Genomic DNA, 19,929 nt, shown 5'->3' on the forward strand with positions numbered 1-19,929 from the left:
TTTAGTATTAATGCCAGCAGAACACGTCCTGGTTTATATCATGTTCAAGGTTTAATTCAACTCAACATGGCTCCCAGTTCTCCAAGTGTTTGATGGTGTCCAGTGGCCAGGAGGGTGGCAGGGCTGGGTGTTCAGGGTCCGGCCCCCATGGCTGGCTTTAGGGAAGACATTGAGACAGGCTGTTGTGATCAGCTATCGCTCTCCAACACCGCCTAGACTATCCCCCCCTTAGAAAGCAGTTGCAAACACAAAAGTCTTCATCCTGACAGGTTATGTAAATGAGTGAAGTTCTCTGATGGCTAGCAGGAGGGTGCATGCCCTACCTGAAGGGGCAGCCCCAGCCCCTCCCCCCATGCACGAATGCCACCCAGTGGTGCCCAATCTTCCATTAAATAGAGCCAGACTCTCCTGGTCTTTAAATGCTACTAACGAATCAAAATTATTTCAAAACAAAACCCTCCTTCAGCTTTCTGGGCCACATCTGGCCATGGGCTGCTTTAGGCGAATCTGGGGCTTGGAGCTAAGAGCCAGGGATATGTAAGCAAATGTATGGGCTGGTCCCTCCACGAAGACCAGGAAAGAGCCCAAAAGCCCCTACCCTAACTGGTGGGCACCTGAGGTCTGCACTCGCTCCGTTATCTGCTGGACTCTCCTAGTGACTTCCATAAATCCCCAAGACCCTGCCCCCTCTGCTGGAAAGTGAAGGGTGACAAGGTTGCTGAGCCTTCTTCAGAGGGCTGTGCTAAGAACCAATGTCCCATAAAGTGATGGGGAACCCTCTGCACATCAGACAGCACCATCCGTGCCAACAGAATGGTGACTAGTGGATGTCCAGGAAGCTCTGCGAAATCTCCCTGAAGTCTGGCCTCTGGAAGCCTCTGGAAGCTTCTGGAAGCAGGGCTCGTCTTGGGGAGTTGGGATTTGCATGTCCCAGATAGCGAAGCTGGAGGGGAAATGGTGACCTGCAAAGCCACTCACCTAAGAGTGCGGACTGGCTCTATCCCCACCTTGAAAGTCGCTTGAGCCAGTCCCTGTCCCACTGTGCTGTCCGCTTCCTGCTCTGTGCCCTAAAACTGGACAGGAGAGTGCAAATGAACCTCCCCTGGTGGAGTTGAGGTGCCCAGAGGGGGTCTTGGCATCTTCTGTTCCCCAACAGGAAACTAGACTAAAGGTACATGAGCCGGGCAGCCCAGCTGTGGTTGTGAGCAACCTCCACCTGTTTCCCGGGACCCTCTGCGGCAAAGGCAATGCCTTAGGGACTTTGGGATCTGCAAGGGTCCAAGAAGCAGTATTTGCCCTAGACACGGTCATCACATCACAGCACTGGCCACAGGCGAGTGACCTCCCCAGCCCTTGGGAGAAAGTAGACAGCCACGGGCTTTCTAGAGAAACTCCTCCTGCACTGGGGTATTTTTAGCCCCACCATCCCATATAGCCATTCCAGCGGTGTTAACGTCATGGGTGAAATTAGCCACTCACCTTTGCCAGGACAAGGTGTCTCCAGCAGGGTGAGCGGGGTGGGGGAACTGAAAGCGCCCCACCAAAACTCTGCACTCAGGTTTCCTGCAAGCTGATCCAACTATAATCTCTGGTCAAAAGTAGGAATTAGGTTTTCTTCACCCTGCTACAAATCATCTCAGTGAAAAATGCATCATCATTATTTTTACAAAGGAAAAATCAACACACACATATTTTGTTTATAAAACAGTATCTGTTGGTTTTAGGTATCTTTTTACCTAATGCTTAGTGATATGTTACTGGAGAACTTTTCTTTACATAAATCCATTGTTACAGGGTTTTTTCTTTCCGTGAATATACACATTTTTACTTGGTTATTTAATAATCTACTATAAATATGCTCTTCTATTTTAAGTTTTTAATTTTTAAGCATAACCTTAGCCAAGCAAACTCTAAAATTGGATATTTAATTGTTTCTGATGTTTTGTGCACCTGCCAACATTTGTAGGGACATTGGCCTCCTTGAAGCCATTTAATATCAAATAACCCTAAGTGAGGTTACCAGACAGACTGGAGTCTACGGGATGGGCCGGGCAGACCCAGGTGCCACCTCCTCTGCCACGCGACCCGAGGGACAGTCTCAGATCTCACCCTGGCTCTTGCAGAGCCACCTGACCCCCGAGTTCTCCGACTCCCTGCTGCGTCTCCTTCCCCGGAGCTCCCACCTGCCCCTCAGCTCACCCTGCCTCTCTCCTTCTCTCCTCCCTGCCCCAGGGAATTTTCTGGGTTTTTTTTTTTATTGTGGAACTTGCCAAATGTATACAAAAGTTCAGAAGATAGTATAGCAAATGCCCAAGGACAAAAATCCTGTTTCATGTACTCCAACCCGTGTCCCCATATACTACATGACTTAGAAGTAAGTCCCAGAGATCATCTCATTTCATTCATAAATATGAGTGTAAGTCTTGCTAAATAATAAAGCTTCTTTCTTTAACATACCATTACCATGCCTAAAAACAGGAGCCATGATCAAATACCCAGGCAGCACTCAAATTTTTCAAGTGGTCTTATAAACGTTTGCTATGTTTTTTGGAATCAGGATCCAAAAAGAGTCTATAGGTGGTGTTTAATTGATGTGTCTTCTTTACTGTCTTTTAATCAAGTGATCCCACCTGCCTCAATTTCAATGGTTAATGTGTAAAAGAAATCTGTCACTTGTCCCGTAGGATTGTCCACACCCCAATTTTGCCCCTTGCTTCCTCACGGTGTCATTTCATGATTTCTCTGTCCCTGTTATTCTTTTAATCTGGTAGTGAAATCCAGGGTTAGGGACTTGTTCTGATTTAGGCTTGGCTTTTTTGGCAAGAATACTTCATGAGCAGTATGTATTTTCATAAGGGGCCCCTGGGTGATTGTCATCCTGACTCACTGTTTCCCCCGGGGGTTTGAAACTGATAATATTCTAGTTCTACCCTTCCTTCTTTACTAGAGAAACTTTTCTTCATCCATCACTTGGCTCCTTGAACTGTTTTGTACAGTTCACACAGGAAAGTCAAGTGAGGTACTCAACCCTGTTCCCCTTTTCAAAAGAAAGAAGCTGCTCCCTACATCTGCCCAGGGGGCCACAGAACTGTGGCTTGAGTTGTTATTTTTTTCAGGATCTTCATGAACTCGTGGGCTCAAGAAGATTCAGTGTGTCTCAGGGCGTGTGGTGTTTTCTTACTGACAAACACACTGTATCATCCTACCTTTTGCTGGTGGGAACCTCTTCAGATTGGCCCCTGTTCTTTTGATATCTTCCCAGGGGGTTTCCTTAGCCTGCCTGCCTTTCGTGTGACAAGGGGTTCCAGACTCTTTCTTATACATGTTCTGCTCCAGCTCAGGGAATGGTTGTTCTTTTTAATGAGAAATCATGTTTAGAGACAAAAATCTTTGTCCAAAGGAGATTCATTGCTGTTAGTTATTCTGTTGGTTATCATGTTAGTTATTGCTTTTTTATTGGGAAATGCTTTTTTTCTCTTTTTTAAAAGAAAGTATATTTTGTTATGCTTTCTCTTTATATTGATTTTACACTTGGATTTTTTATGTTTGATTTATATGATCTCTTTACTTTATATTGATATTCAATATAAATATACAACTACTGGGTTTTACTTACCATTTGGGTTTTATATTTGCATCTGTTGTCTCTAACACTAAAAAAAAAACCACTTTGCTCTCTAATGACATTAACATCCTTACTCATTTGCTTTATCTCTATCTATCTATCTATATTTCTGAGAACAGTGTAAGATTTTACTTGACAGTTAATTTTGTGTGAGGCTATATCCTGACCGCGGATGTTAAGTCAACTTAATGTATTTTCAAATCATTTGAAATAACTTCCCCTCTGTGAAAGTATGCCCCCTACACATTAAATTCATTTGTTTCATTTTGCTCTAATTTTTAGGGACTGCCTTTTTCAAAGTTTTGGTTTAATCTAGCTTTATAAACTGGCAGGTACTTACATAGCTCCACATCAAATCTACCAAACAAAGTAGACTCAGGGAAGCCCAGCTCCTCTTCCCATCCCCAAACACACAGGTGCCTTCCCTTCCCCACAGGTAACCATTTTGGGATTTTATTTATTCTATTGTTTTCCTTTAATATAAGTAAATATATATAAATACCCACATACTTGGACCCTCTTCTTTTTAAGTAAATGGTAGCATATGATCCCGAGAGTCTCCCCCTTGCCCTGAGAATGACGGAGAGATGCTCTTCATCGCTTTCTACAGCTGCGTGGTGCTCCACCGTGAGGCGGAGCCCGGCTCGTGGTCCTCCACTCGCCACCTCCTCCCCGAGCCCCCGGGTTTCTCAATCACTGCCAGCCTGCTGCAGATCTCCTACCCACCCCCGATCCAGCCCAGGTGATCAGAATTCCACCACGCGAGCTTCCTCAGCCTGTCGTGCCCTCGGTGAGCAGCGACCTGTCCTCTCGTTTACCATTTGCAACAGTCATGTGAAGGAATGACCAAACTGAAGTTTAGAGAAGTCAGATCACATGCCAGAGGTCACACAGCTGGTCTTGGTAGACCTGGGAATAGAACCTGTACCTCTCTGAGGCCAAAATCCACAATCTTAGCCACTCAGCCACAGAGACTCTCCTGGCCGTGCCTCCCAAAGTTCTGTCAAGTTCTGCCAAGCATCAGGAAGGTTACAAGTGGAAAGAGGTGGCTGGATTCCCCTGGCACCTGTGACCCACATCCAAAGGCCTTTAGGAGGTGAGACCGCAGGACAGGTGGGAGCCTACAGAGGCTGAGGGCCGGAACTCCTGATTTCAAGCCCCAGCCTCGTCTTCTGTTTAACTCGTGTCTCAGCTCTCTTACCTGTAGATCTACGTCGGAGACGCAGGGAGGATAAAGCTTCACCTTGAGTGGGAAGCCACTGGGAAGCAGCAGCTCCCAGACAGCCACCTGTTGCAACAGTGGCGTGGGCCTGGCTTGGCCAGTAGCAGCATCTTCTTCTCCGGGGGTGGTCCTTGGGCCAGCAGGGTGAGCACCACCTGGGAACTTGTTAGAGATACACACTCTGAGGGAGGGCCACGGCAATCCATGTTTTCACCAGCCCTCCAGCTGACTTGAGAACCACCGCCCCGAGATAAAGCCAACACTGAGTTCGTAATGGCGGGGGGGAGATGCAAGGCCGTAAGGAGCCCCCCTCACCCCCAGTGCTTTCCCATTCACCCACCATCACCCATTAGGGGGTGACAAGAAGGCAGACAAAATAAAAGTCCTCTTGGAGCTTGCATTCTGGAGAGGGCATCCACAGAGCATAAACCCATGACCAAAGAAGGAGATGGTATGAAGGATATAAACAGAATGGAGGATGACCAGGGCTGAGAGTGAGAGTCTTTAGATGGGATGGTCACTGAGGAAGTGACCCTTGAGCTGACACCTGAATGGGGAGAAAGAAGCAGCCTTGTAAAGATCAGGGGCAGAAAGCTCCAAGCAGAGGATCAGCAGGTGCAAAGGCCCTGAGGCAGGATGGAGCTGCATACATGAAGAGGAGCAAGGAGGCAGTATGGCTGGAGCCAGGGTGAGAGAAGTGATTCTTATATTGGTCCATCTCTGAGGTCAAAGCAATCATATTACTCCTGGGCCAGAGGTGGTTATGGAACAGTTAAACAGTGGCCTTCCTCCCCCGCTGCTGCTGGGGGACAGAGCAGGCAATGCCTGGGGGTGCAGAACAGCAAGAGAACACATTTTGGCTTTGTACCCCAGCCCTGCCTTATGATCCTCTTCCTCCACATCCAGTCAAACAATTCTGCCAGGAGACCCTGCTTCTAGGGGCACTTCAGTGATTATGGCACCAGGGAAAAAAGTCAGTTTAGGCAGACCAGGCGACCTAAAATTGAGACCAGCTCCACCGTCAATTACATAATTTGGGGCAAGGGATTTTTACCTCTCTGATTTTGTTTTGCATTTGGAATTGGAGATAGGAATGGTCTCCCCACTCCCCTGGGTGGTTGTGAAAATTAAAATATACACTGGGTATGAGACCGTTAACCCAGTATCCAGTAGGTGCTCAGAAAGTGGTAACTATCCCCATTTTTCTTCATCGGCAGAAAGTTTAATTTCTTAAGGTTCACTTTTTTACAGATAATGGAAGAACCAAATAGAAATAATAATACTAGTGATCTAGGAATACACAGTTCCTGTGTAACTTCTGAACTCAGAGCACTTGACGATGGAGAAGTTGAGACATTTTCACCGTGACCACATCAGCCCTGATCCCAGGAACAGACTGGCCTCATGGCAACAGTGGACGATGAGGGGCAGGGTCACAGCCAGGAGAAGAGCAGCCCAGCCCCACTCACTAGAAATACATGGCGTGAGCCACGTGTGTCATTTTAAATTTGCCAGTAGCCACATTAAAAGAGTAAAAAGAAATATGTAAAAGCAATCTTAATAATATATTTTATTAAAGCCACAACATGCAAAGTATCATCATATCCACACAAGATTCAATACACTATTCTATACAGAAGATCTTTCGCAGTCTGTTTTTGTTTTGGGAGGACTTTTTTGGGGCACCGTCTTGGAAATCCAGTGTGCGTTTCCCCCCCCTCACAGCATGTCTCGGTTCAGACTAGCCAGGTTTCGGGTGCCCATTAGCCCATGTGCTTGCCGGTGGCTGAAGCGGAGAGAGTGGCTCAATACTCAGCACGTCTGATCCATGAGCTAACCTGTCCTGCCCCTGGTGTTGTGTAGTCTCATAGGCTAAAAATGCTTTTGACATACTTAAGTGGTAAAACCAAAACAGGAATATTTTGTGATATGGGAATATTATGTAAAATTCAAATCTGTGTGTCCACAAATAAAGTTTTATTGGAACTCAGCCACATCCCTTTGTTTACGGATCAGCTCTGACCACCTTGCACTGCTGAGCTGGGCAGTTGTGACAAAGACCATCTGGCCCGCAAAGCTGAAAACATTTACTTTAGCCTCTTACAGAAAAAGTTTGTGGGCCCATATGTGAGGGAGTAGAGCTCTCCACTCCCCCTTCTCCTCCTGACTCTCGACTTCCAGATCCCTCCAGGAGGAGAGATGGCTTACACAGACTCCACGTGCACGGTGGCTGACCTCTCTGCTGGCCACCATGATTATGTTGGCATTTTAATAAACTGGATTTACTTCATTTCACAGCACACGTTCTATTTCTTGCATCGAAATCCTTCACTAGAAACTCCTAAGCAAAGAATTTTGAAGGAAAGGCCTTAAGGAGAGTCCCCCTGGCCCAGGCGACTCAAGATAAGACTATGATACTCCCATCCTGGCATGAGGCTGGCGAGGCTAGGAGAGCAGCATCCCTAGGGAAGGGGTACCAGCAACCTGAGCCAGTGGGCTGTTTTCCAGCTGTGAGCTGCAAACAGGTGCCCCCCCCCCTTCAGTTCGATATATCCAGCTCCTCTGAGCTAGGCACCAGACACACATTACCACATAACATCCCTTCACAAGGAGCCAACTCAGAGTTCCTGGTAAGAAAATCCATCTAAAGGGAGGGGTCTGATTGCTCAGGCCCCTCAGCAGGTGAGCAGCCGGCCGAGGCCCGAGCTCCAGCAGTACCCCCTACAGTGACGTCCCATCCTTGCACCAGCCCTGAGGATATACTTTCACTGGGCCGACACTGAGGTACAGAATCCCCTCAGTTCCCATAACAAATCAGTAGCTAAGGAGGTGCCCTGGCCAGACTTTGCTCCCTTGCCAGGGAGAGGCAAGGAAAACAGGTGGGTGGAAGGCAGCCATGTTCCCTGGACTTGGGCTGGGAGTGCGCTTATGTTGAGGGCTGGGGGGTGCAACAGAGATATACAGACTGGACAGGCAGACAGACAAACCCTCATCTGCATCCTCAGTGCCACTGTTAGCTGAATGACATCCAGGACCTCTGAAAGCCTCAGTTTGCTCATCTGTAAAGAGGGGGTATGTACAGACATCACACTGGGATAGCATGAGGATTCAGTAAAAGAACACACAGGCGGTGCCTGGCACATAATGCATGCTCGGGAAATACCGGTTTCCTTATCGTGTCTTTGCTTAGCTCCCTGACGGGTAGCAATCGGTGGGGCTAGAACAAAATGGTGCCAGGCCCTAAGATAAAGAGAGTACAGCATCAAGGTTAATTTAGGTAAAGACTCAGGACAGTGCAGGGCACCGAGTTATAGGTTTGGTAAGTATTAGCTAGCATTTACTATTTTGCTGTTATTACTAAGCCCAGGAAATGCTCCACCCTCCTGAAGAAGTTTATGCAAACAACTCGTAAAGAAGAATGAGCACTAGTGAAGAAACCTCTGCTGAGGCTTCCTGACAAGCAGTCTGGTACAACCACAATGGTGGAAGAATGGTGGGAGTCGCCTCATGTCATTTGTGGGGACGCAAGCTTCCAACACCCAGCCCCAGAAATTCTGCATTACCCCCATCACCAGCTTTTGAACATTTCTGAATAAGACAGATGCAGAACAGAGCCAGTTTGCTGCAGAATGAGGTTAGTAAGCATCAAGCACATCCAGGCAAGAGCGAGGCCATTTTCACCCAGGCGGTCAGGCAGCTGGGCCCCTCCCGCCTCTGTTCCAGGGGTTCGGCCACGAGCTGGGGCCAGAGAAGTCACTGCAAGGATGGGATGCCGTAGCCCGCCGCCTGAGGACAGCTTTATTTATGCTCTTGCAGAATGTACACGCAGGCCTTGTTTTTCTGGATGATTAGGGAGCCAGCTCACATAGCGTCCGTGGTTCTACATTTAGAATTGTGTCTTCATTCACATTCTTTCCACGCAGCTCACAGCTCCTGGACTGGAAGAGAGTGGTCACTTTGCCTGGGCCCAGCCCCTGGAAAGATGCCAGCTCACCTCTGGTCTGGAGCAGGGGCTGAGTTCTCTGGCTGTGCTCTGTGCAGGGGTGGTCCACACTGGTGTGCCCACCATGACCGAGCCAGATGTGGAGACCACGGCACGGGGCAGGTAGGGCACATTCTGGGGGAGACATCTGATTCTACAGCGGTCAGCTGTGGTCAGGCTAGCCAGACGCCCCCCGCCGCCAAGCTCCTGCTCCTAGGCCAGGCTCCTACCGGGTCAACGGTGTTTCATTGTTCTTTCCTGACCCCTCCTGCTGACGCTGACAAAGCTGTCAGCCACTCTCTTGCCCCCAGAAAGTTCCCTGGGTCACCCTTGTGCTTTTCATTTCTCAAGCAGCCACTTCAAGCAAACACCACCAGCTCTGGCCGCACTGCAAAGCTCACCGCTTCTAGGACCCCAAACCAGAGACATGCAGTCAGGCGCTCCACCTGGGAAGAATTAAAAGTAAGCTGGGGAAGGAAGGTGCTGAGGAGCGGGAGGAAAGCAAGTTAGGAGGACCAGGGCCCTGTGGAATGGTTTCAGCTCCTGTTATTCACACCCCAAAGCAAACTCCCCCATAAAATGAGATTTAATGAGGCAGCCTTCACTAAAATCAGGAACAAAATGATTTGGGTCGTGCACAGATAACATGTGAACTGGTGATGAATTTGTTTCAATGCATAACAGGGGAAAAGATGAACTAGAACATCAAACCCATGATTTTGCAGGTACTACTATTTACCATAAAGCTCTGCTTTTTTAAGAAGTCAATTTAAATTTTCCTTACAAAAATATAGTAAGTGATGGTACGGATGGTTGAAGGTGTGGCAAAAATTATAAAAAAAAAATGACTAACATTTGAGAAGATTTGCAATATACAAGCGTATCTGTGTACATGAATTCATTTGATCTTCAACCCAGTAGAACTCAGGCAGTCTGTCCATCTCAAAGATCAGTAAACTGAGGCACGGAGAGGTTAAGTGATTTGGCTGGTGTCAGATAGCTAGGAAATACAAGGGGCCGGGGTTCTGAGTCTTTTGTGTTGTGTTGTGTTGTGTTTTCTTTTGTTTTAATGCTAGCTCACATCTCAAGTTGATTCTTTTCATTGGCCAGGTTGGCTAGTGTTGGTTTTGACAAGCAGGGGAGGTGGTGGGGTGGGTAAAATCAAGGGATTCACTTAGAGCCTCCTACAGACTGTCTCGGAGTACTGATCAGTGAGCAGGTGTCCCTGTAGTCAGGTCCTAAGTTCTCGGGGCAAAAGGTAAGTTTTGAGGTTCCAAGGAGGAAAAAGGGCTGGATAATCCTGCTGGTTGGGGTCTGACCCCTCCAACTGCAGGGCAACAAGGAACTGTTCTTTCTGACTTGGTTCAAACTGAAGTGCATAGACCCGGGTCCCTGTGACCCTGGCCACCAGCAGATTCAAGGCTGGAGGTGGTGCCAGGCCCCGAGTTAGGGCTAGGACACAGGCCATGAGAAGCCCACAGGGGGTGGGGGCGGGGGAGGCAGTCCACAAATAGATACAGAGATACAGTGCAGTGCAGACTTTCAGGGGCTTTGAGCACCTCATATAGCAGGGTGCCTGGTGGGGACCAGCACCTCTGCTTTCCCAGGCCATGGGGCAGGGGAACATGAGAAAGGGCTCTTGGAAACAAAGACAAAAACTCTTGCTTTAAAATCCTCGCAGTGAGCAGGCTGTCACAGGGCCAACTTGGGGAGGGGAAGGGGGGCTCCCAGGGTTTGGAACAGCATGAGCAAAGGCAGAGGGGTTGGAAGATGTCTGGGGGTCTGCAGGCAGTTTGGAGAGCAGGCAACCCCAGGCCAAGATAGAAAGTGGCCATTGGGCCAGCGCCCCCCAGAGCCAGAGAGGGGAGCTCTCAGCTGGCAGGACGAGACCTGTCCACCGGCACTTGGACCTTGCACACCATGGGGCCTGCCACGGCCAGGTTCACCAAGTGGGCACTTACCTTGCCTCTTCCCTGATTATTTCTCATCCTTCTGAAACTCTCCCCCTGAAATCCCAGCCTGGCCTTCCCCCAGCCTGCAGCTGGGCCTGTTATTTTGCTCCAAAAGCACAGCAGAGTGCGGCTCCTTACTCGAGGAATGCAGGCCGCGGTCCTCCGAGGGGATGATGAAACAGGCTATTTCTGCCCCGGGACATCAGCAGGCCTCGGGGCGGGTGCTGGTTCCAAGGCACCCACTACCGTGTTTTTTAACGTTTCCCTAAACAAATGTTTTCCTTCGCACCTTGGGATATTTGTATTTGAATCTAGGTGCTGAAACAGCTTTAAGAAATCATTCTGGATGGAAGCTGGACTCATGGTTAGGGTCCAGCTCAGCGGCGAGCAATTTCTCACTCCCCAAGTTATCTATTACCAGCGGCCGATCTGGATGTAAAAATAGCTGCTGAGGCTGTTTGTTTAATCTGACTGTTACTTGACACCACGCGGGTGTTGCGATGCGGACTGTTTGCCTCTTCCCCACCAAGAACACCATTTGGTTTCCCCCAGCTGGGTCTCTATTTAGGTACGCTTCATGAACGTCCAGTGTCTGGACAACTTCTGGGCACTGATTTTCCCCAGGTGGGCAGGTCTGTGAGAACTAAGAGGTGTGGGTCTTGACTCGGTCCCTGGCTCATCTTTGGACAGCCCAGAGAAGGAGGCAAGACGTTTCGGCGGCCGTGCAGAGCCGGGCTGCTGGAGGACTCAGGGTTCTCTCCGGTTCCGGGCAGGCCTGAAGAGCCAGCAGCTGGGCCACACGCAGAGCGGAAGGTAGGCTGTCGACGCTTGGCTGGTTTCTGAGCGGAGGCAGGGAGGCTGGAGCTCCCCACAGCAGGGACCTTCGCTCGGGGGGCGGCAGTCGTGGGGATGGAGTTCTGAATCCGGGTGCTGTGCAGGGTGGTGTGAGCCGCCAGGGGCACCCTGGGGGCTGAGGCTCTCCGTGGGCTGGGGGTGCCGTGGGTGCCGGATTTCCGTGTGGAGCAGGAGGGGTATGCTGTACAGAGTGCACGGTACAGTTGTGTGTGACTTTGTCCTTACGTGTATGTGTCAGGGCACTTTGCTCTCACACGGCCGAGCAGACACGAGCCTGTGGGTGGGCCTAGGTCATACATTGCCAAATGGGGGCAACCCCACGGTGACAGGTTCTCAGGCAGGGGACTATCTTGAGACTCCAATGAGGCTAGGCAGGATCCAGACAGCTGTAACAAAGAGGACAATTGGTCACTGGGACGTTCTGGCCGGTGGACTCTGAGAGTATGTGTGTCCTGAGCATGGAGCCCCCCACAGTGTTCTCCCACACGCTGGGGGTCCTCAACCAGACTCATGCTTGGCCAAATCTAAAGTCATATCTTTCTTTTCTCATGGAGAATGGATCACTGAGGAGATAATACTGAATATGTGTGGAAAACTAGATAGCCTTAAAAAATTATTATTTAGGACTTTAAGCCCCTCCCATGGATGTTGATCATGGAAGAGGCCATGTATAAGTTTGGGGGTGGGGGGGGCAAGAACTATATGGGAAATCTCTGTACCTTTCACTAAATTGCTCAGTTTTACTGCAAACCTAAACTTCTCTAGAAAATGGAAACTATTTTTTAAAACTAAATTATAGACCATTTCTTTCAACACATCTAACCCAATTATAATGAGCTCTATTTGAAGTAATATTTTTAAAAACCCGTAAGTATAGGAATCCTAGAGAGTAGATTAAACAAATGTTTGTGTTAAATGAGGTCCAATTTGCCAGCATTTGAGTTCCCTCGCCAACAGTGGTTAGTAAACCACAGCTGTGGGCTGGGCTCCTGGTTTTGTAAATAAAGTTTTATTGGCACACAGCCACACTTGTTCATTTACATTTTGCCCACGGCTACAAAGGCTGAGGCCATCTGGCCCGCAAAAACTAAAGCATTTACTATGCGGCCCTTTACAGAGAAAGTTTGCTGACCTCAACTATACAAGAACACTCCTTGAGATGGGTCAGTCTGGTACCCACACAAAAAAAGCAGGGAAATTTCCAGCTGTTAAAACAGCCTGTAAGCTGGACCCTTCAGGATCAGTAGCTGGCTCAGGAAGCCCGGCCCCTCCTCAGGGCTGGTTTTTCCAGTCTGGCTGGTACAGGAAATGTTCTGTTTGCCACTGGGAGGTTAGCTTTGCTATGGAGTGTGGCCTGGGCTGAGCAGGGCAGATTGTGCTTATCAGGATGGTTTATAAATAGACATCTCCGGGTGACCCAAGTCCAGCGTGCTTCTGCGCCTGGGTCTTTGAGAGGAGAACAATTGTGCCTGCTATTTGGTGGCCAGAAGCTGGTTGGGATGGGAGCAACTGTGACTACTGGGAGGAAAAGGGGCTGGTGGGGTGCTGGGTCCTGGAAACAGGGGCTTGGATCTCCTGGGGACCTGGGGAGACAGGTGTGTGTGGAGGAGACCAGGAAGGCTACAGAGGGCCACCAGTCCTCAGAGGATGAATGCATCCACCCTGGAGTCTCTTCATCAGTATGCAGGCAAGTGTCTTGGCATCTTCTGCTTCTTCGATCCTGACCCTAAGAAGCTTTAGAGACCCTTACAGAAAGGGGAAGCCCCACGTCTGGAAATAGCCCTTTTCCTCCAGCGTCTGCCAGAAATCTCAGTAGCTGACACCTGCCAGCCAGTGGAGACAGGGCTGGGCCATTTTCTTCGTTGTCTCTTGGGATTTCACTCCATCTGCAGAGGGTTACTGGAGAGATGCAAAGGGCTTAAGAGAAGGTGGCCCCCGTGGAGACATCAGAGCTGATATTTCCCAACGGGCTACAGAGGATCTTGGTTTTATTTCCACTTGAAGGTTTAAACCACATTTCACCAAATCCAGCCAATCTGTAACCCTACAACTCAATCGTACATTTCATTCAGTTAGTTGAAAAAATTTGTCAAAATACCTCTTAATTTCTACTTGGTTCCCAGGGATTGCATGATACAAGCTGGTGAGGACAGATGGGGGTGGGGGGGACAAAGGATCTGTCAAGGCACACGGATCAAGACCCAGAAATGGAGAATGTGGAACACTGCTGAGATGGGTCACCCCCAATATAGGTCACCGGTATCATTATTGAACATTCCCTGGAGGCGGCTGCGTGTGTGAGTCATATGTGTCTCCTATTCAAGGTGGAGGGAGAGCATGTTCTCAGTTGACCTCGGCTCTCAGGTGGAAGACTGAAGACCACTTGGTGCAGAGTGCATTCCCTTCCAAGCCTGCATCAGTCAGCCTTGGAGAGCTTGACCACAGAGTCGGAGTGTCTGGGAATCTGACAGCAAGAGGGTCCAAGGAGCCAATCCACCAATAGTAGCTTTCTCCCCAGGACCTGACAGACAGACCTCCCTTTCCTAGTAGGAAAGGGCAAGGGACTCTTCCGGACCACAGCTCGTGAAAGGGGGGAGTAGCTGTGTCCTCCGTTCTCTGCATGGCAGTCCCTCAAGACTCTGGCCCAGAGAAGGTGAGCACAGCACAGATTCCCCAGGGGCCTGGAAGGGCTTCCAAATCCCACAGAGATGCCTGCACGTGCTGCCAGCAGGAGCCCAGGGGCTCTGACACCTGGATGCTATTCCCTGCCTCATTGGGCCCCTCCTGTCCCTGAGGAGCCCCTTCCAGGGAGCTTCGGACGGGCTGCAAGGCTGAGCTACCAGAGGAATTTCATCTCAGCCATGCCTTCGCCTGGAGCTTAAGGCAAGGGGGAGAGGAAATGCCGAGATGTGCTTGAGTGACCCCACTCCCTGCTGACCGCGGAGGCCGGTTTCAGGCCTTGTGCCTCAGGGCCCTGCCTGCCTCATGCTGGAGATGCCCCTGGGTCTGCCCTCTGCAGGGGCAGCCTGGCCACAGGCAGCACCAACAGCTGGTCCCTTCACCTGGCCCTGTCAACCCGTCTCTGAGCCGGGTCAAGCCTAATGGGCGCAGAAGCCAAAAAACCAGAATTCAAACCCACTGGGCTAAAACCACCGACTCAGAGCCACTTCTGTCCCTGTGTGTCCACCATTTTCATCAGGGCCATCCCTGGCTCCCTGACTCCCGTGTGCAGAGCGTTTTCATAGGTTGTCTGGGGTTTACTGCTGGGCTCATCCAGCATGGTAGGTCTGAGGATCTCCTTCGGGAAGGCAGGCACTGCAGCTTAGAGACGTTCAGTAATCTGCCCCAGGATGCACAGCTAATGAGGTGCTAAGATGCAAACCTGGGACCGGAGTCCAAAGTCCATGTCCAAAAGAGTCTCGACAAGGAGGCCAGTCCACGTACAAAGAGTCAAAACCTTCCTCAAAGAAGCCATGCACGCCCAGACAGCCTCCTCCCCTTAGAGCCTCAGAGGGTCCCTGCTGCTCCCAGAGACCCGCGGAGGTGCTCAATAGGGGCTCTGGGGAGGGGCAGATCCAGATTCACAGTCCAGCTCCACCCTTCTTAGCCAGCCCCTGGGCCTCAACTTCTTCCTCTGTAAAATGGGAATACCAACCATTGGGAATCCATCTCAAGGGCTCCTCCATGCATTAACTGAGCAAACATATGAAAAGTACCAGGCACATAATAAATATGACAACTGTTCTCTCAACTGCCCTATTTGTCGGGTTTTTTCTCTCCTGCTTAAACTCCAACGTGGATCTTTCCCTTCCAGAGGTCCCTAAAGAGAAACCCCAATGCTTCAGGGCTCAGCTGACTCATGTTCATCACTCAGCGGTAAAGTAGCTGGCTTCATGGAGGACTGACCCGTCCTCACAGTGACCACTGGACATTCACACGTCATTATTACCTAACCTCATATGCCAAATAGCATTATGGATCTGTACACTGTTAGCACTCGGGGTGGAGGACTCAGCCCGAGAGGGGAAGTGATGTTCCCGCTCACACAGCAACGTGGGCAGGGTCTGGGTGACTCTGTGCCCACCGACATCAGCCAGCACATCCTGCTCTGCCCCACCAGCAACCCTCCAGGGGAAAGAAAGGAGGTTAAAGCTTTACGTAATTTTACCTAATTTAAATTTACCTAACTTTAACTTACATCTCAAGCGCAAGGGTAGGAGTCTAAATTATAACTGAGCGAGGAGGTTTTCCCTGAATTGCTTCGGGTGACTGCCTGGGAGCTGCAGACCCATCGTTTAAGGGGAACGCCCTGTAAGCGCCAACGCTGCGAGAAGTTAGCCAACATTCCGTCTAAGAATGAAGGAGCTGAGTGGCTTGCTAAGGCAGAGAAACCAGGCGGAGAGGGCACACACGAGGGCGGATCCCAGGATAGGGAAGCCCTCTCGGCACGCTGGTCGGTCACTGCCTTGCTTACACTGGCAAAAGGCAATGTTGTCCTAGTGACCCTCGTGCCCCCGGCCCTAAGTGAGGCAAGATGTGTGCTGGGGAGGATAGCGACATTTACGGACAGCTACTCGGGCCAGCCACCTCACAGACACAAATTCATTAGGTCCTCACAATGACCCCATGAGGCAAGTACGACTGTTAGTCTCATTTTACAGATGAGGAAACCGAGGCACAAATAGGGTTTATAATTTGCAGAGGGTCACTGAGAGCTAGCATAACCAGGAGCTGTGCCCAAGGAGATCTGGCATCAGTCCATACCACCCCCCTCTGGGGATGAGAAATGATGCCAGGTGGCATTTAGTGATCACCTACTATGTGCTTCACACACATGCGATCATTTAACACACTCAGCAATCCTGTTGGAGGATTCAAATCACAGTGGTAGATACGGGATTCCTTCCCTGCACTGTCTGCTTCAAAAACCCGAGGTCTCCGGAGTGCTGGAAGCTTCCATTCATTGAGTCCTTATACTGTGTAAATCTCCTCTGGGCTCTTGACATTTTTTTTTTACCCCCACCCTTCACAACCACCCAATGAAGTGGGTCTTGTTGCAGCTGAAGGATCGGAGGCTCAGAGAGGGGACGTAACGTGTCGCGGTCACACGAGGCTAGGAAAGGGGAGCCCTGGTCTGACTCCAAATCTCGTGCTCCTTCCACCGCCCTGTTTGGTGCGCAGTCCGGACCAGGAGCTCATGCACACACAGCAGCCAAAGCTCTCTTGCAGCTGCCTTCGAACAAGCCCTGCCCCATGAGACCTCTCTCCTTCCACCTCCTGGACCCGCAGCTTGCACTCACTTCTGCCTGCTCTCCCCAACTAGGCGATGGTCCCTTGAAGAGGGCAGCACTTCTGATTCACGCCTGCACCCCACACACGCACAGCCTGCCCAGAGCCAGCCTGGAGCAAGGCAGACACAGCCCAAACCACAGTGGCAGACAGCCGTGGGGCCCCAGTGGCCCCAGAGCATATGGCTTATCAGTACAACCTCCCAAAAAGGGATACAGCCTCCACCCTAGGGCGGCAGTGCTCCACGTGTGGTCCCAGGACAGGCAGCACCAGCATCCCCCATGCCCCACCCCGACCTCCTGCGTGGGCATCTCTGGGGTAAGGCCCAGCACTCTAACAAGCCCTCTGGGGCCTTCAAGAAGAACCACTGGCTCAGAGAAGGAAAGGGGACAAGGTCCCCGTGTTGTTCTCAAACACAGTAGGAGATGCTCCACGAAGCTGATCTTTTCACATCAACTCAAGCTGTAGTTTTAAATAACTTTGCCTGTTGGAAGAGCCTATCTCAGTGTTCATTTTTAGAAGGATAACCTGGGTCGCCACAGCTGAATTATTTTTCTTGCCACTGTAAAGCGTCCCGTAAGGAATTCCATGAAGAAGGCAGGATGGTTGTCAGGCCCCCGCGGCAGGAAAGTTGTGTCTCCTTCCCTGGAAGAGCTGGGCTCTCCGCTGTCACGACCCTTGGAGAAAGGACAGGTGTCAGCTCCCAAATAGACATCTCCCATCCAGTTCCAGCCTCTAGCAGGAAGTGAGAAGGCCAGGGACAGCCGGGCTCTGACAAGTGTGTGCGTGTGTGTGTGTGTGTGCGTGTGCGCGCACGTGCGCGCCCTCGTGGGGTTTAGGACTTCCCTGGTTCTCCATGTGAGGCCCCTCCCCCATCCCAGAAAGTCATGCCCTCCTGGCTGTGCAGGGACGAGGAAGACGGCACCCTCCAGTGTGCCTCCTGAAGGACCGCCAGGTACAACAGACGCCATCTCTAGCTCTGCCAAAGCGAATGGTCCCTGATGGGAAGAGGAGAGCCACTGAAGGTAGAAGAGAAGGTGCTAAGAGAGAAGCTGCTGCCCCCTCCCCCCACCCGCCATCCGTGGACACCATGGCAGATGGAGACACCCCCAGAAACCCAGAGCCTCGCTCTGCCTTGGCTGCATAGGAAGCGCAGAGCCATGTAGCACAGACCCTTGAGTCTGAATCCCAATGCTGGTGCTCTCTGGCTGTGTGACCTTGAGCGAGTTGCTCAACTTCTCTGACCCTCAATTTTCCCACCTCAAATTCCTTTGGCACCAGCCCTACCTAACTTGCCTCTGGTTGTGATCCCTGAGCAAGATCACAGATACCAAGTGCGTGGCAGGTGGTAGGAGCTGGATAAACGGGATGGACACCTGGAACTGCCCAGCAGGGAGCTGGGGCTCAGTGATGGCTCTTCCAGATCTGCTTCTCTGCCTTTGCCGCCCAGCCCCACAGGGCCAGTTTACAGATGGGGAAATGGGGCACACAGACGGTGAGGGGAACACTGTAGCGCCCCTGACCCTGCGGTCCGAGCACTCTGCCCAAGCCCGGGACACTCCAGGGCCGTTTTCAGGGGGCAGTGCCTATCCCCAAATGTCTTGGCTCTCTTCCCAGGGGCTGGAGAGAGGACAGGTGCTGAGGGACACCCCACTCCCAACAAACCCAGGTGTCTCTTCCCCTGGGACCCCCTGAAGGGGCTTCCTCTCTGGACAAGGCTCTCCAAGGTGGAGTTCAGGCCGTTGGTTACAATCATTTCTCCCTGCAAGACCCACTTCATGAGCCACAGTACTTTGCGAGTACCAGGCTGCTGGGTTCCCCTGCCCATCAACCCCAGCCTACAAAAAGGAGACGGAGGCTCAGAAAAGTGGAGTGACTTGTCCCAAGTCTGTCTGACTCCGAAGCTCATAAGCAGAGAGCCCCTCCTGCCAGTGAGGGCAGGGCAGGCTTTCACGGCCTCTGCATGGGCTTTTGGGGGTGATGGGGTGTGGGCAATAAGCCTGTGACCAAGGGTCTTAGGATGAGCTCCAAGGAGACTTGAGGGTGAAAACCAGGAGTGTGGGGGCTGCAGGTGGCCAGGGGTGGGGTGGTCCTGAGCAGAAGTTCTCAGCATGCAGGAGGCATTTCAGAAGCTCCTGGAGGCACCCCTTTAAATACAGGTTGCAGGCACCCTCTCCCTCTCAGCAGCCCTAGGTTCAAACCCTATGCCCTCAGGTAGTAAACTTCCCTGGACTCCAGGTTCCTCCTCTGTAAAGAACAAGAGTAATCTCCACCTCGCGAGGCTGTTGCAAATATTAATTACATAACAATAAACATGAATCAATAATATTAGAGTATATAAAGTGCTTGTCTTTTTTTTTTTAATGTTTTATTTATTTATTCATGAGAGTCAGAGAGAGAGAGAGAGAGGCAGAGGCAGAGGGAGAAGCAGACCCCCCGCTGAGCAGGGAGCCCGATGCGGGACTCAATCCCAGGACCCTGGGATCGTGACCTGAGCCGAAGGCAGACGCTTAACCATCTGAGCCACCCAGGCGCCCTGAAGTGCTTGTCTGATGCCAGGTACTCAGTACACAGGGAATTCTCTGACTCATTCATTCATTTGCTCCTTTGACAAAAGCGCAGGCCCCGTGTGGGGACTGGGGACACAGCACGAAGCAAAGGCAAGGCCTAGCCCCATAAACCCGGCCCCCAAGGCAGTCTCCTCCCCTGCCCCACATGAATCTGGTCAGACCCTGCCAGTCACAGCAGCTGGGGCTTGGGTCCCCGTTTCTCCATCCAAATGAAAACCCAGCATCCCTACAAACAGGGCAGCAGTAACGGAGCCTAACCAGGGATGCCTGGAGCCCCTGGTCCAGAGTAATTTACAAAAACCGCTGCAGATCAGAACTCATTATTGGGTCTGAAATCACTTACCAAATTGCAAATGGGTTTTTTTAAATGGGTCTGAAATCACTTACCAAATTGCAAATGGGTTTCTTTAAATGAAACAATAGAATAGAATGAT

At 50.8% G+C, this 19,929-nt stretch overlaps 1 protein-coding gene and 1 long non-coding RNA gene across 7 annotated transcripts in view; one reads left to right on the forward strand and one right to left on the reverse strand.

The window, feature by feature from the left end:
* Positions 1 to 51: 51 nt before the first annotated feature.
* On the reverse strand, positions 52 to 10,879 carry LOC118022861. 2 transcript variants are annotated; one of them, XR_004682585.1, is made up of 7 exons: positions 10,791 to 10,879; positions 8,529 to 8,785; positions 8,011 to 8,087; positions 4,827 to 5,009; positions 1,480 to 1,624; positions 979 to 1,073; positions 52 to 155 (listed from the first exon to the last, which is right to left on the reverse strand). It is a non-coding gene; the product is annotated as an uncharacterized LOC118022861 (long non-coding RNA). The 2 variants fall into 2 exon arrangements; XR_004682584.1 differs by having other exon boundaries at positions 8,011 to 8,785.
* Positions 8,779 to 19,929, forward strand: part of CUNH10orf71 (chromosome unknown C10orf71 homolog) — a 29,618-nt gene continuing 18,467 nt past the window's right edge. For 2 of the 5 annotated variants that reach the window (XM_035023800.1, XM_035023782.1), the window contains exons 1-3: positions 8,779 to 8,952; positions 9,181 to 9,291; positions 11,472 to 11,594. The gene's annotated coding sequence lies outside the window, so the exon portion shown is untranslated. Of the gene's footprint in view, positions 8,953 to 9,180; positions 9,292 to 11,259; positions 11,350 to 11,471; positions 11,595 to 13,960; positions 15,374 to 19,929 lie in introns of those variants that run through there. The other 3 variants (XR_004682580.1, XM_035023792.1, XM_035023809.1) reach the window with 3 other exon arrangements.

This window comes from Mirounga leonina, unplaced genomic scaffold (assembly GCF_011800145.1).
Source record: "Mirounga leonina isolate KUSES-001 unplaced genomic scaffold, KU_Mleo_1.0 Mir_114, whole genome shotgun sequence".
In the NCBI taxonomy this organism is placed as follows: domain Eukaryota; kingdom Metazoa; phylum Chordata; class Mammalia; order Carnivora; family Phocidae; genus Mirounga; species Mirounga leonina.